Source organism: Oncorhynchus clarkii, chromosome 13 (assembly GCF_045791955.1).
Source record: "Oncorhynchus clarkii lewisi isolate Uvic-CL-2024 chromosome 13, UVic_Ocla_1.0, whole genome shotgun sequence".
Lineage (NCBI taxonomy): Eukaryota > Metazoa > Chordata > Actinopteri > Salmoniformes > Salmonidae > Oncorhynchus > Oncorhynchus clarkii.
Window position 1 is genome coordinate 6,321,597 of NC_092159.1, and position 16,800 is coordinate 6,338,396.

The 16,800-nt window shown below is 41.3% G+C and overlaps 1 protein-coding gene across 3 annotated transcripts in view; it reads right to left on the reverse strand.

Annotated features, from left to right (window-relative positions):
* LOC139423638 (NACHT, LRR and PYD domains-containing protein 3-like) overlaps positions 1 to 16,800 on the reverse strand; it is a 132,612-nt gene that overhangs the window by 84,931 nt on the left and 30,881 nt on the right. The gene's annotated exons all lie outside the window — the stretch shown is intronic.

Below are 16,800 nucleotides of genomic sequence, written 5' to 3' on the forward strand. Positions count from 1 at the left end.
ACAGCAGATGAATGTTATAAACTATACAGCAGATGAATGTTATAAACTATACAGCAGATGAATGTTATAAACTATACAGCAGATGAATGTTATAAACTATACAGTAAATGAATGTTATAAACTATACAGCAGATGAATGTTATAAACTATGGTGCAGATGAATGTTATAAACTATACAGTAAATGAATGTTATAAACTATGGTGCAGATGAATGTTATAAACTATACAGTAAATGAATGTTATAAACTATACAGCAGATGAATGTTATAAACTATGGTGCAGATGAATGTTATAAACTATACAGTAAATGAATGTTATAAACTATACAGCAGATGAATGTTATAAACTATACAGTAAATGAATGTTATAAACTATACAGCAGATGAATGTTATAAACTATACAGCAGATGAATGTTATAAACTATACAGCAGATGAATGTTATAAACTATACAGCAGATGAATGTTATAAACTATACAGCAGATGAATGTTATAAACTATACAGCAGATGAATGTTATAAACTATACAGCAGATGAATGTTATAAACTATACAGCAGATGAATGTTATAAACTATACAGCAGATGAATGTTATAAACTATACAGCAGATGAATGTTATAAACTATACAGTAAATGAATGTTATAAACTATGGTGCAGATGAATGTTATAAACTATACAGTAAATGAATGTTATAAACTATACAGCAGATGAATGTTATAAACTATGGTGCAGATGAATGTTATAAACTATACAGTAAATGAATGTTATAAACTATACAGCAGATGAATGTTATAAACTATACAGTAAATGAATGTTATAAACTATACAGCAGATGAATGTTATAAACTATACAGCAGATGAATGTTATAAACTATACAGCAGATGAATGTTATAAACTATACAGCAGATGAATGTTATAAACTATACAGCAGATGAATGTTATAAACTATACAGCAGATGAATGTTATAAACTATACAGCAGATGGATGTTATAAACTATACAGCAGATGAATGTTATAAACTATACAGTAAATGAATGTTATAAACTATACAGCAGATGAATGTTATAAACTATACAGCAGATGAATGTTATAAACTATACAGCAGATGGATGTTATAAACTATACAGCAGATGAATGTTATAAACTATACAGCAGATGGATGTTATAAACTATACAGCAGATGAATGTTATAAACTATACAGCAGATGGATGTTATAAACTATACAGCAGATGGATGTTATAAACTATACAGCAGATGAATGTTATAAACTATACAGCAGATGAATGTTATAAACTATACAGCAGATGAATGTTATAAACTATACAGCAGATGAATGTTATAAACTATACAGCAGATGAATGTTATAAACTATGGTGCAGATGAATGTTATAAACTATACAGCAGATGAATGTTATAAACTATACAGCAGATGAATGTTATAAACTATACAGCAGATGAATGTTATAAACTATACAGCAGATGAATGTTATAAACTATACAGCAGATGAATGTTATAAACTATACAGCAGATGAATGTTATAAACTATACAGCAGATGGATGTTATAAACTATACAGCAGATGAATGTTATAAACTATACAGTAAATGAATGTTATAAACTATACAGCAGATGAATGTTATAAACTATACAGCAGATGAATGTTATAAACTATACAGCAGATGGATGTTATAAACTATACAGCAGATGAATGTTATAAACTATACAGCAGATGGATGTTATAAACTATACAGCAGATGAATGTTATAAACTATACAGCAGATGGATGTTATAAACTATACAGCAGATGGATGTTATAAACTATACAGCAGATGAATGTTATAAACTATACAGCAGATGAATGTTATAAACTATACAGCAGATGAATGTTATAAACTATACAGCAGATGAATGTTATAAACTATACAGCAGATGAATGTTATAAACTATGGTGCAGATGAATGTTATAAACTATACAGCAGATGAATGTTATAAACTATACAGCAGATGGATGTTATAAACTATACAGCAGATGAATGTTATAAACTATACAGCAGATGAATGTTATAAACTATGGTGCAGATGAATGTTATAAACTATACAGCAGATGAATGTTATAAACTATACAGCAGATGAATGTTATAAACTATGGTGCAGATGAATGTTATAAACTATACAGCAGATGAATGTTATAAACTATACAGCAGATGGATGTTATAAACTATACAGCAGATGAATGTTATAAACTATACAGCAGATGGATGTTATAAACTATACAGCAGATGAATGTTATAAACTATACAGCAGATGAATGTTATAAACTATACAGCAGATGGATGTTATAAACTATACAGCAGATGAATGTTATAAACTATACAGCAGATGAATGTTATAAACTATACAGCAGATGAATGTTATAAACTATACAGCAGATGAATGTTATAAACTATACAGCAGATGAATGTTATAAACTATACAGCAGATGAATGTTATAAACTATGGTGCAGAATTGTTATACATGTATCGATATTTTTTACATTTTCGCATCAATTCAGGAAATCTATCGCCCATATCTAACACACACACACACACACACACATACACACACACACACACACACACACACACACACACACACACACACACACATACACACACACACACACACACACACACACACACACACACACACACATACACACACACACACACACACACACACACACACACACACACACACACACACACACACACACACACACACACACACACACACACACACACACACACACACACACACACAGAGTGTAATGTTTTTGGGGGCGTCTTTCATTGCAGAGTGCTCTCTCATATTGTTGTGTGTGTTTCCTGAGGTTCTCTCCTTCTCCTAGTTAAGTAATGATGGCAGACAGATTTAGGTCAGGCATCAAATGTCCAAACACACACACACACACATACAAACACACACTCTCCCACCTCCAGCCCTCTCCGTACTCTCCCACACTCTCTCACACCCAGCACTCTTCCTACTGTTTCCCACTCTCCCAGCATCACATACACAGACCAGGCTGAGGACAAAATCCAGCCCCTGGTCAAAGTCTGGCCTAAATGGAGACAGAGAGCACAGGACGCAGAAGAGAAAGTAAGACTGAATATGATAGAGAAGGAGAGAGGAAGGGAGAAGGAGAGGGGAAGGGAGAAGGAGAGGGGAAGGGAGAAGGAGAGAGGAAGGGAGAAGGAGAGGGGAAGGGAGAAGGAGAGGGGAAGGGAGAAGAAGAGAGGAAGGGAGAAGGAGAGGGGAAGGGAGAATGAGAGAGGAAGGGAGAAGGAGAGGGGAAGGGAGAAGGAGAGGGGAAGGGAGAAGGAGAGGGCTACTCAAAATAGGGCTACGTAATGTTAGATCCCTCACTTCAAAGGCAGTTATAGTCAATGAACTAATCACTGATCATAATCTTGATGTGATTGGCCTGAATGAAACATGGCTTAAAACCTCTTACTTCTACCCCTTCCTTTTTCGAAAATTCTGTTAAAAATCGCGCAACTTTTCAGCGTCCTGCTACTCATGCCAGGAATATAGTATATGCATATGATTAGTATGTGTGGATAGAAAACACTCTGAAGTTTATAAAACTGGTTAAATCATGGCTGTGACTATAACAGATCGTGTGTTTCATTGAAAAACGCAAGAAAAACTGCTCTCTGAAAGCAAAAAATAATTTCCATAAGTCACTTCCACCAGTTGTTAAAAGAGAACAGAATTTAATGGCAATCTGCCTGCAATTCATACAAATTCCGCACGATGGCGCCATTGTCCTAATTTTCAATTGAATTAATTGTTGGAAAATCCTTCTATCTGAACTCCATTTTCCCAGTCTTCACCCGGATGCAGTTGAGGGAGATATCAGATGGCATTGTTTTTGAAGTGAAGACCTATTGAAGAGACATCGCCCTGTAATCATTTTGATAGATTATAAACGTTTACTAATACCTAAAGTTGGATTACAAAAGGATTTCGAAGTGTTTTGTGAAAGTTTATCGTCGACTTTTTTAATTTAAAAAAATTACGCAGCGTTTAAAAACGATGATTTTTTCTGAATGACACAACTTCCATACAAAGCTATTTTGGGTATATATGGACCGATTTAAACAAAAAAAAGACCCAATAGTGATGTTTATGGGGCATATAGGAGTGCCAAGAAAGAAGCTCGTCTAAGGTAATGAATGTTTTATATTTTATTTCTGCGTTTTGGGTAGCGCCGGCTATCGCAAAATCTGTTGTTTACGTGTCGAGCTGGCATTTTGGGGGGTGCATGCTATCAGATAATAGCTTCTGATGCTTTCGCCGAAAAGCATTTTAAAAATCTGACTTGCTGGCTAGGTTCACAACGAGTGTAGCTTTAATTCAATACCCTGCTTGTGAATTTTGATCAAAGATTGAGTTGTAACGAGTACATTTAGCATTTAGCGTAGCGCATTTGCATTTCCAGGGGCATACTTGGGACGTCTGCGTGTCAAGTATTCTCAAGAAGTTAAGCCTGATGAATTTACTGTGTTAAATGAGGCCTCACCTCCTGGCTACACTAGTGACCATATCCCTCGCGCATCCCGCAAAGGCGGAGGTGTTGCTAACATTTACGATAGCAAATTTCAATTTACAAAAAAAAAAAAAGATGTTTTCGTCTTTTGAGCTTCTAGTCATGAAATCTATGCAGCCTACTCAATCACTTTTATAGCTACTGTTTACAGGCCTCCTGGGCCGTATACAGCGTTCCTCATTGAGTTCCTTGAATTCCTATCGGACCTTGTAGTCAAAGCAGATAATATTCCAATTTTTGGTGACTTTAATATTCACATGGAAAAGTCCAGAGACCCACACCAAAAGGCTTTTGGAGCCATCATCGACTCAGTGGGTTTTGTCCAACATGTCTCTGGACCCACTCACTGTCACAGTCATACTCTGGACCTAGTTTTGTCCCATGGAATAAATATTGTGGATCTTAATGTTTTTCCTCATAATCCTAGACTATCGGACCACCATTTTATTACTTTTGCAATTGCAACAAATAATCTGCTCAGACCCCAACCAAGGAGCATCAAAAGTCGTGCTATAAATTCCCAGACAACACAAAGATTCCTTGATGCCCTTCCAAACTCCCTCTGCCTACCCAAGGACGTCAGAGGACAAAAATCAGTTAACCACCTAGCTGAGGAACTCAATTTAACCTTGCTCAATACTCTAGATGCAGTTGCACCCCTAAAAAATATAAACATTTCTCATAAGAAACTAGCTCCCTGGTATACAGAAAATACCCGAGCTCTGAAGCAAGCTTCCAGAAAATTGGAACGGAAATGGCGCCAAAAAAAGAAAGTAAAGAGACAGTACCGAATACCGGAAAGAAAGTACCGTGCAGTATCGAAGAGCCCTTACCGCTGCTCGATCATCCTAATTTTTCCAACTTAATTGAGGAAAATAAGAACAATCCGAAATTCCTTTTTGATACTGTCGCAAAGCTAACCAAAAAGCAGCATTCCCCAAGAGAGGATGACTTTCACTTCAGCAGTAATAAATTAATAAACTTCTTTGAGGAAAAGATCATGATCATTAGAAAGCAAATGACGGACTCCTCTTTAAATCTGGGTATTCCTCCAAAGCTCAGTTGTCCTGAGTCTGCACAAGTCTACCAGGACATAGGATCAAGAGAGACATTCAAGTGTTTTAGTACTATACCTCTTGACACAATGAAAATAATCATGGCCTCTAAACCTTCAAGCTGCATACTGGACCCTATTCAAACTAAACTACTGAAAGAGCTGCTTCCTGTGCTTGGCCCTCTTATGTTGAACATTATAAACGGTTATCTATCCACCGGATGTGTACCAAACGCAATAAAAGTGGCAGTAATAAAGCCTCTCTTGAAAAAGCCAAACCTTGACCCAGAAAATATAAAAAAACTATCGGCCTATATTGAATCTTCAATTCCTCTCAAAATGTTAGAAAAAGCTGTTGCACAGCAACTCAATGCCTTCCTGAAGACAAACAATGTATACGAAATGCTTCAGTCTGGTTTTAGACCCCATCATAGCACTGAGACTTCACTTGTGAAGGTGGTAAATTATATTTTAATGGCATCAGACCGAGGCTTTGCATCTGTCCTCCTGCTAGACCTTAGTGTTGCTTTTGATACCATCGATCACCACTTTTTCTGGAGAGATTTGAAACGCAAATTGGTCTACATGGACAAGTTGTGGCCTGGTTTAGATCTTATCTGTCGGAAAGATATCAGTTTGTTAGATCTTATCTGTCGGAAAGATATCAGTTTGTCTCTGTGAATGGTTTGTACTCTGACAAATCAACTGTAAATTTCGGTGTTCCTCAAGGTTCCGTTTTAGGATCACTATTGTTTTCACTATCTATTTTACCTCTTGGTTATGTCATTCAAAAACATCATGTTAACTTTCACTGCTATGCGGAAGACACACAGCTGTACATTTCAATGAAACATGGTGAAGCCCCAAAATTGCCCTTGCTAGAAGCCTGTGTTTCAGACATAAGGAAGTGGATGGCTGCAAACGTTCTACTTTTAAACTCGAACAAAACAGAGATGCTTGTTCTAGGTCCCAAGAAACAAAGAGATCTTCTGTTGAATCTGACAATTAATCTTGATGGTTGTACAGTCGTCTCAAATAAAACTGTGAAGGACCTCAGCATTACTCTGGACCCTGATCTCTCTTTTGACGAACATATCAATACTGTTGCAAGGACAGCTTTTTTGCATCTACGTAACATTGCAAAAATCAGAAACTTTCTGTCCAAAAAATATGCAGAAAAATGAATCCATGCTTTTGATACTTCTAGGTTAGACTACCGCAATGCTCTACTTTCCGGCTACCCGGATAAAGCACTAAATAAACTTCAGTTAGTGCTAAATACGGCTGCTAGAATCCTGACTAGAACCCCAAAAATGTATCATATTACTCCAGTGCTAGCCTCCCTACACTGGCTTCCTGTTAAGTCAAGGGCTGATTTCAAGGTTTTACGGCTAACCTACAAAGCATTACATGGGCTTGCTCCTACCTATCTCTCTAATTTGGTCCTGCCGTACATACCTACACGTACACGGTCACAAGACGCAGGCCTCCTAATTGTCCCTAGAATTTCTAAGCAAACAGCTGGAGGCAGGGCTTTCTCCTATAGAGCTCCATTTTTATGGAATGGTCTGCCTACCCATGTGAGAGACGCAAACTCGGTCTCAACCTTTAAGTCTTTACTGAAGACTCGTCTCTTCAGTGGGTCATATGATTGAGTGTAGTCTGGCCCAGGAGTGTGAAGGTGAACGGAAAGGCTCTGGAGCAACGAACCGCCCTTGCTGTCTCTGCCTGGCCGGTTCCCCTGGGATTCTCTGCCTCTAACCCTATTACAGGGGCTGAGTAACTCGCTTACTGGTGCTCTTTCATGCCGTCCCTAGGAGGGGTGCGTCACTTGAGGTGGTTGAGTCACTGACGTGATCTTCCTGTCTGGGTTTGCGCCCCCCTTGGGTTGTGCCGTGGCGGAGATCTTTGTTGGCTATACTCGGCCTTGTCTCAGGATGGTAAGTTGGTGGTTGAAGCTATCCCTCTAGTGGTGTGGGGGCTGTGCTTTGGCAAAGTGGGTGGGGTTATATCCTTCCTGTTTGGCCGGGGGTATCATCGGATGGGGCCACAGTGTCTCCTGACCCCTCCTGTCTCAGCCTCTAGTATTTATGCTGCAGAAGTTTATGTGTAGGGGGGCTAGGGTCAGTTTGTTATATCTGGAGTACTTCTCCTGTCTTATCCGGTGTCCTGTGTGAATTTAAGTATGCTCTCTCTAATTCTCTCTTTTTCTCTTTCTCTCAGAGGACGTGAGCCCTAGGACCATGCCTCAGGACTACCTGGCATGATGACTCCTTGCTGTCCCCAGTCCACCTGGCCGTGCTGCTGCTCCAGTTGCAACTGTTCTGCCTGCGGCTATGGAATCCTGACCTGTTCACCGGATGTGCTACCTGTCCCAGACCTGTTGTTTTCAACTCTCTAGAGACACCAGGAGTGGTAGAGATACTTTTAATGATCGGCTATGAAAAGCCAACTGACATTTACTCCTGAGGTGCTGACTTGCTGCACCCTGCACCTACTGTGATTATTATTATTTGACCATGTTGGTCATTTATGAACATTTGAACATCTTGGCCATGTTCTGTTATAATCTCCACCCGGCACAGTCAGAAGAGGACTGGCCACCCCTCATAGCCTGGTTCCTCTCTCGGTTTCTTCCTAGGGTTGGGCCTTTCACCTGCATTGATTGCTGTTTGGGGTTTTAGGCTGGGTTTCTGTACAGCACTTTGATATATCAGCTGATGTACAAAGGGCTATATAAATACATTTGATTTGATTTGATTTGAGAGGGGAAGGGAGAAGGAGAGGGGAAGGGAGAAGGAGAGGGGAAGGGAGAAGGAGAGAGGAAGGGAGAAGGAGAGGGGAAGGGAGAAGGAGAGACGAAGGGAGAAGGAGAGACGAAGGGAGAAGGAGAGGGGAAGGGAGAAGGAGAGGGGAAGGGAGAAGGAGAGGGGAAGGGAAGAGAGTGGGAGGGAGAGAGAGAAGGAGACTAGCCTCAGGATGAAGGACATTAGGACACAATAAAGGGACACAAAGACATGCTGGAAGAGAGAGAGACTGTGTGTGTGTGTCAGTGAGTGAGCGTGCGTGTATGTGCGTGAGTGTGAGTGCGTGTGTATGTTAGTGAGTCAGTGCGTGTCTATGTGTGTGTGTGTGTATTGTAGGTACATATGTAAATAATGGTATAAGGGGACCCTACAGGTCTTATTTTCCTGCCTGATTTCCATTGCAGACTGTATAAGACCCAACCAAATAAGCAGTGTGTGTGTGTGTGTGTGTGTGTGTGTGTGTGTGTGTGTGTGTGTGTGTGTGTGTGTGTGTGTGTGTGTGTGTGTGTGTGTGTGTGTGTGTGTGTGTGTGTGTGTGTGTGTATGAAAATTAGATGTTTGTATCTGGTGGGTAATGTAAATGAATGGTGTACTGGTTAGATTTGCTTTGTTTTCCTGTGACAGACACACACACACTTCTGCCTTCCTCTCTCCATCTATTTCTTACTATCCCTCTACCTTCTCTCTTCTCATCCTCACCTCTCCACCTATCGTATCTCTCCATCTTCTCTTCTCTTCCTCACCTCTCCACCTATAGTATCTCTCCATCTTCTCTTCCTCACCTCTCCACCTATAGTATCTCTCCCTCTTCTCTTCTCTTCCTCACCTCTCCACCTATAGTATCTCTCCCTCTACTCTTCTCTTCCTCACCTCTCCACCTATAGTATCTCTCCATCTTCTCTTCTCTTCCTCACCTCTCCACCTATCGTATCTCTCCATCTTCTCTTCTCTTCCTCACCTCTCCACCTATAGTATCTCTCCATCTTCTCTTCCTCACCTCTCCACCTATAGTATCTCTCCATCTTCTCTTCTCTTCCTCACCTCTCCACCTACAGTATCTCTCCATCTTCTCATCCTCACCTCTCCACCTATAGTATCTCTCCATCTTCTCTTCCTCACCTCTCCACCTATAGTATCTCTCCATCTTCTCTTCTTTTCCTCACCTCTCCACCTATAGTATCTCTCCCTCTTCTCTTCCTCACCTCTCCACCTATAGTATCTCTCCCTCTTCTCGTCTCTTCTCTTCCTCACCTCTCCACCTATAGTATCTCTCCATCTTCTCTTCTCTTCCTCACCACCTATAGTATCTCTCCCTCTTCTCTTCTCTTCCTCACCTCTCCACCTATAGTATCTCTCCCTCTTCTCATCCTCACCTCTCCACCTATAGTATCTCTCCATCTTCTCTTCTCTTCCTCACCTCTCCACCTATAGTATCTCTCCCTCTTCTCTTCATCTTCCTTTTCTCTTTCTTCCCCATCCAAGTATGTCTCTCTTCCTCTCACATCACCTGTCTGTATTCCATTTCATTCTTCTCCCTCCTTTTCTGTCTCTCCCCTCTCTATATCTTTATACATCTCTCTCTCTCTGTTTCTCTGTGTCTGTCTGTCTGTCTGTCTCTCTCTCACTCTCACACTCTCTCTCTCACTCTCTCTCTCAATTCAATTTATTGACATGTGAAACATTTGTTAACTTTGCCAAAGCAAACAAATGTCATATTATGTATATATACAGTGTTGTAACGATGTGCAAATAGTTAAAGTACAAAAGGGAAAATAAATAAACATAAATATGGGTTGTATTTACAATGGTGTTTGTTCTTTACTGGTTGCCCTTTTCTTGTGGCAACAGGTCCCAAATCTTGCTACTGTGATGGCACACTGTGGAATTTCACCCAGTAGATATGGGAGTTTATCAAAATTTAATTTGTTTTCTAAATCTTTGTGGATCTGTGTAATCTGAGGGAAATATGTGTCTCTAATATGGTCATACATTGGGCAGGAGGTTAGGAAGTGCAGCTCAGTTTCCACCTCATTTTGTGGGCAGTGAGCACATAGCCTGTCTTCTCTTGAGAGCCATGTCTGCCTACGGCGGCCTTTCTCAATAGCAAGGCTATGCTCACTGAGTCTGTACATAGTCAAAGCTTTCCTTAAGTTTGGGTCAGTCACAGTGGTCAGGTATTCTGCCACTGTTTACTCTCTGTTTAGGGCCAAATAGCATTCTAGTTTGATCTTTTTGTTGTTGTTAATTCTTTCCAATGTGTCAAGTAATTATCTTTTTGTTTTGTCATGATTTGTGACTCACCACCTGGTCTTCAGAAGCAGAATGTGAAATGGTGTGTTTTACATTGGATAAAGGTGGAGACTCAGAGCTACATAATGGTATATTATACACTGCATTTGTGGAACAATGGGGAAGTCATTATGCTTTGAAAGTTGATCAACTTGTAAACTCACTTTTGAGAAAATCGCCTTTGAATGTTTTGGTATCTAGTGAAGAGCGCTTCTTTGTCTACACCCATTCAGCCTCGTTCACACCCTCTTAAGATGTAGCCCCACCCATCTTGTTTCGCACTCGGAGAACACACTTGACGAACTGGCCAATGATTTGTTTACCTCTGGGATAACATGAAAACAGCCTAACCAGCTCCGCTGGTAACAATTTCATTACGTTTTTTTGCAGACATTTACTGACACCTGCCATATTCAACGGGTGTTGTACAAAACATTAGCTAATGAGCCAGCCAGCTAACATTAGTTAGCTAGTTAAACAACAATGAACAAAGTGTCAACAATGCCACAGTGCTGGGGGCTAATCAACCATGTTCAGTGTTAGCTAGCTAACATTGGACTCTAACTAGAAAAGCAAACGGCTCTGGGAAACAAATAATGTCAGCTAGGGAGCCAGCCAGCTAACAGGAGTTTGAAATGAAACCACTTTCTATCCAAATTAGAAACATGTAATATCTGAAAATGTAGCTAGCTAACGCTAGACTATCTTATCTGGATACATAAATCATCATGCATGACGGGCGCGTCTCCCTGTCAGGAATGCCATGCCACGATTTCCCCTTAGTTTGAAGATGTAATCCGGAGACAGGTGTTTTCTCCATCTCTTTAGCTGTCATACTTTAATTCCACTAATTTCAAAACTTGATCCCCCGGAAAGTGGAGAGCAACACTTATGCAGCTCCACCACACAATAAAAAAATGTTAAAGCCGCGTTGTCACGATCGTAATAATGATGGTCGGACCAAGATGCAGCGTACTGTGAGTTCCACATATTTTAATGAAAGTGAAACTTAAGTAAATACAAAACAAATAAAGAATAAACAAACCGTGATGACAACGCAGTGCAAACAAGCAACTAAACATTAACAATATCCCATGACCCACAGGTGGAAAAAATGCTACTTAAGTATGATCCCCAATTAGAGACAACGATAGCCAGCTGCCTCTAATTGGGAATCATACCAAAAAATCCCAACATAGAAAAAACAACCTAGAACCCCACATAGAAAATATAAACTAGACTAACCCCCCTAGTCACGCCCTGACCTCTACCATAGAAAATAAAGGCTTTCTATGGTCAGGACGTGACAGTACCCACCTCAAAATCTGAAAAAAAGGGAGGGTTAGGGGGGGGTGTCTAGTGTCGGTGGTGGCAGGACAAAGTACCCACTCGGCTCTCGGATCCACCATTTTGGTGGTGGCTCTGGTGCGGGACGAAAAACCCACTCGGCTCTCGGATCCACCATATTTGGTGGTGGCTCTGGTGCGGGACGAAGAACCCGCTCGGCTCTCGGATCCGCCATATTTGGTGGTGGCTCTGGTGCGGGACGAAGAACCCGCTCGGCTCTCGGATCCACCATATTTGGTGGTGGCTCTGGTGTGGGACGAAGAACCCGCTCGGCTCTCGGATCCACCATATTTGGTGGTGGCTCTGGTGCGGGACGAAGAACCCACTCGTACTGGGCTGTGGAGGCGCACTGGAGACACAGTACATATGGCCGGCGCAGGATATCCTGGTCCGAGGAGGCGTACTGGAGACACAGTACGTATGGCCGGCGCAGGATATCCTGGTCCGAGGAGGCGTACTGGAGACACAGTACGTATGGCCGGCGCAGGATATCCTGGTCCGAGGAGGCGTACTGGAGACCAGGAGCGCTGAGCTGGCACAACAAACTTTTGATAATTAGCCGATTGTACAAGTTCTGTTTTTCCAGTTCTGTTTTTCCAGAATTCTGCATGCAGAGTGTCAACTTGGTGTTTGTCCCATTTTGTGAATTCTTGGTTGGTGAGCGGACCCCAGACCTCACAACCATGAAGGGAAATGGGTTTTTATAACTGAATCAAGTATTTTTAGCCAGATCCTAATTGGTACGTCGAATTTGATGTTCCTTTTAATGTCGTAGTAGGCCCTTCTTGCCTTGTTTCTCAGATCATTCACAGCTTTGTGGAAGTTACCTGTGGCGCTGATGTTTAGGCCGAGGTACGTATAGTTTTTTGTTTGACCTACAAGTCTGTTGTTAATGATATTGAAGCGGATTTTCCCAAGGTTGCTATTGACGCAAATGCCACGGTTGTCAGGACTTCCACCGAAGGTGGTTCCTCTCCCTGTTCGGGCGGTGCTCGGTGCTCGGTGATCGGCGCTCGGTGCTCGGTGCTCGGCGCTCGGTGCTCGGCGTCACCGGCCTACTAGCCATCAACAATTATTTTTCTTTTTCCCTTAGTTTCGTCTTTGGTTCTTTCACACCTGGTTTTATTTGCTTGAATTTCTGTGTGTATAATTACCCCTGTTACCTGCTTAGGTTTGTGCGGGATTGTTCGTGTTATGTTGCTTGTTGAGGTTGTGCCTGTGTATTTTCATGTATTATACCGAGTGTGTATCAGTTCTAGGAGCGGTGTTTTTTCCTCCTTCCGTGAGTAACTGGTTTCTCTTTTGTCGAGTTTATTTTGTTATTGTACCTGACCTTTATGTTTTTGTGGACTTGCCTATTAAAAACCGCTACTCGGACATCTCTGCTCTCCTGCGTTTCACTCCTTCACCTACATCTAGACACAATATCGTAACAATGGTAGTTATTGAGGTCAAATTTGTCTCCACCTTTGTGGATTGGGGTGATCAGTCCTTGGTTCCAAATATTGGGGAATAGGCCAGAGCTGAGGATGATGCTAAAGAGTTTAAGTATAGCCAATTGGAATTTGTGGTCTGTGTATTTTATCATTTCATTGAGGATACCATTAACACCACAGGCCTTTTAGGGTTGGAGGGTTTGAATGTTGTCTTGTAGTTCAATCCATGTAATTGGATCATCCAGTGGGTTCTGGTAGTGTTTAGTAGTTGATTCTAAGAATTGTATTTGATCATGTATATGTTGTTGCTGTTTATTCTTTGTTATAGAGCCAGATTGGAAAAGTGGTTTATCCTATTGATAACTCTTCGTGTTGTTTGTTTAGTGTTTTCCAATTTTCCCAGAAGTGGTTTGATTCATTGGATTCTTCAGTTTCATTGAGATGATTTCTGACGTGCTGTTCCTTCTTTTTCCAGTGTATTCCTGTATTGTTTTAGTGATTCACCGTAGTGAAGGCGTAGACTCAGGTTTTCTGTATTGTTTTAGTGATTCACCATAGTGAAGGCGTAGACTCAGGTTTTCTGTATTGTTTTAGTGATTCACCATAGTGAAGGCGTAGACTCAGGTTTTCTGTATTGTTTTAGTGATTCACCATAGTGAAGGCGTAGACTCAGGTTTTCTGTATTGTTTTAGTGATTCACCATAGTGAAGGAGTAGACTCAGGTTTTCTGTATTGTTTTAGTGATTCACCATAGTGAAGGCGTAGACTCAGGTTTTCTGTATTGTTTTAGTGATTCACCATAGTGAAGGAGTAGACTCAGGTTTTCTGTATTGTTTTAGTGATTCACCATAGTGAAGGCGTAGACTCAGGTTTTCTGTATTGTTTTAGTGATTCACCATAGTGAAGGCGTAGACTCAGGTTTTCTGTATTGTTTTAGTGATTCACCATAGTGAAGGCGTAGACTCAGGTTTTCTGTATTGTTTTAGTGATTCACCATAGTGAAGGCGTAGACTCAGGTTTTCTGTATTGTTTTAGTGATTCACCATAGTGAAGGAGTAGACTCAGGTTTTCTGTATTGTTTTAGTGATTCACCATAGTGAAGGCGTAGACTCAGGTTTTCTGTATTGTTTTAGTGATTCACCATAGTGAAGGAGTAGACTCAGGTTTTCTGTATTGTTTTAGTGATTCACCATAGTGAAGGCGTAGACTCAGGTTTTCTGTATTGTTTTAGTGATTCACCATAGTGAAGGCGTAGGCTCAGGTTTTCTGGGTCTCTGTGTTTTTGGTTGGATAGGTTTCTCAATTTCTTTCTTAGGTTTTTCATTCTTCATCAAACCATTTGTTATTGTTGTTCATTTTCTTCGGTTGTCGGCTTGAAATGTATAGATTTGAATATATGATATGATATAAATGTATAGATTTGAATATATGATATGATATGATATAAATGTATAGATTTGATAGGGAAGCCGAGAGGTCAACTATACAGTTTAGGTTTTCTACTGCCAAGTTTACACCTTCACTATTACAGTAAAACTTTTTGTCCAGGAAGTTGTCTAAATGGGATTGAATTTATTGTTGCCTAATAGTTTTTTGGTAGGTTTCCACACTACATTCCTTCCATCTATAGCATTTCTTAATATTATCGAAGTCCTTTGGCTTTGATGCCTCATGATTGAGTATTGCTCCTTTGAAGTGGACTGTGATTTTGCTGTGATCTGACAGGGGTGTCAGTAGGCTGATAGTGAACGGTCTGAGAGACTCTGGGTTGAGGTCAGTGATACAGTAATCTACAGTACTACTGCCAAGGGATGAGCTGTAGGTGTACCTACCGTAAAACTCCCCTCGAAGCCAACCATTGACTATGTATAGACCCAGCGTGCGACAGAGCTACAGGAATTGAGACCCGTTTTGTCATAGTTGTGTCTAAAGGGAAATATTTTGGAGGGAATGCTGTCTCATCCAGGTAGGTGTTTTGTCCCCCTGAGTGCTAAGAGTGTCAGGTTCTTGTCCAGTTCTGGCATGTAGGTCACCACAGCTCTCTCTCTCTTTCTCTCCCTCTCTCTTTCCAGCCCACCTCCACTTTACATTCTGTTTATAATCTCTTTGTCCACTGGTCTTGACTTCTCCCCCGTGATCCCTCTTTCCACCATCATAGTCCCCAGTCAAAACATACTGACACACACACACACACACACACACACACACACACAAACACACACACACACACACACACACTCCCTACAGAATACCAACACAGAGGAGAGACAAACAGAGACAGACAAAAATAAGACACTCTTCAAAGACTTGGAACACAATCATCACACACACACACGAGCACGCACAGACACACAACATATGTAGAAACACACACGCATGCACGAACACACACACACACATTGATTTGAAATGTGATTAGAAGAGGAATGTGAGTGACTCACCACTCAGTGAGACAGCCTGTCAGTAAGCAAACCCCCTACTATCACATTCATCATCCTACTGTCTGTTTCTCAGAGGAGAGAAAGAGGGAGAGATTCTAAATGCCTGTTGGAGTGTTCCATGGTGCATTAAAACAACTCACACACAGCAGGAGACGCCACTAGTCAACATGTGTATGACACGCACACACACACACAAGAGTGTACATGCATGCGCCATATTGACAGGTCAAACCGTAGCCTAAGTGGTATATGTGTGGGTGTGTGTTTGTGTGTGATTGTACAGACCAAACCGTTCTTCATACATGTACCCTACCGTCGCCATTATTCCCGCTTACCTCGAACGCTCGAGTCTCCCTCCTCCTCCTCTGTCGTTCACTGCGTCTCCTCCTTCATCCCGCCTCTCCTCTTCTCTCCTCCGGTCCCCCAATCCTTCCCTCCCGTTGTTTTATCCTCGGTTCTCTCTCCCTCTCCTTCTTGCCGATGCAGTAAAAATAAGCCCGTGTAATAGGCGACCCGGTTGCTCCCGGGCGAGGCCACGCGCACGGTGTGTGTGAGAGCGAGATGGAATAAAGAAGGGAGTCAACCGATCCTCGACGTGGGAATTATCCGACAACGCGAGCGTATCCTCCTCGACGAAAAACACTCCACATGAGGAAACACACGCCACTTTAGCGTCACACATACACTCAATCTCACCTAATAGGACTCGACCGTCTTTCCCACTGTTGCACGTCACGTTGCACTAAAGTAGCTTATTATAATGATATCTCCCTCGGGTTCCTATGGCGATGACTGTAGCCTATTCTACAGGCTAGTCCAGTTGGATGACAA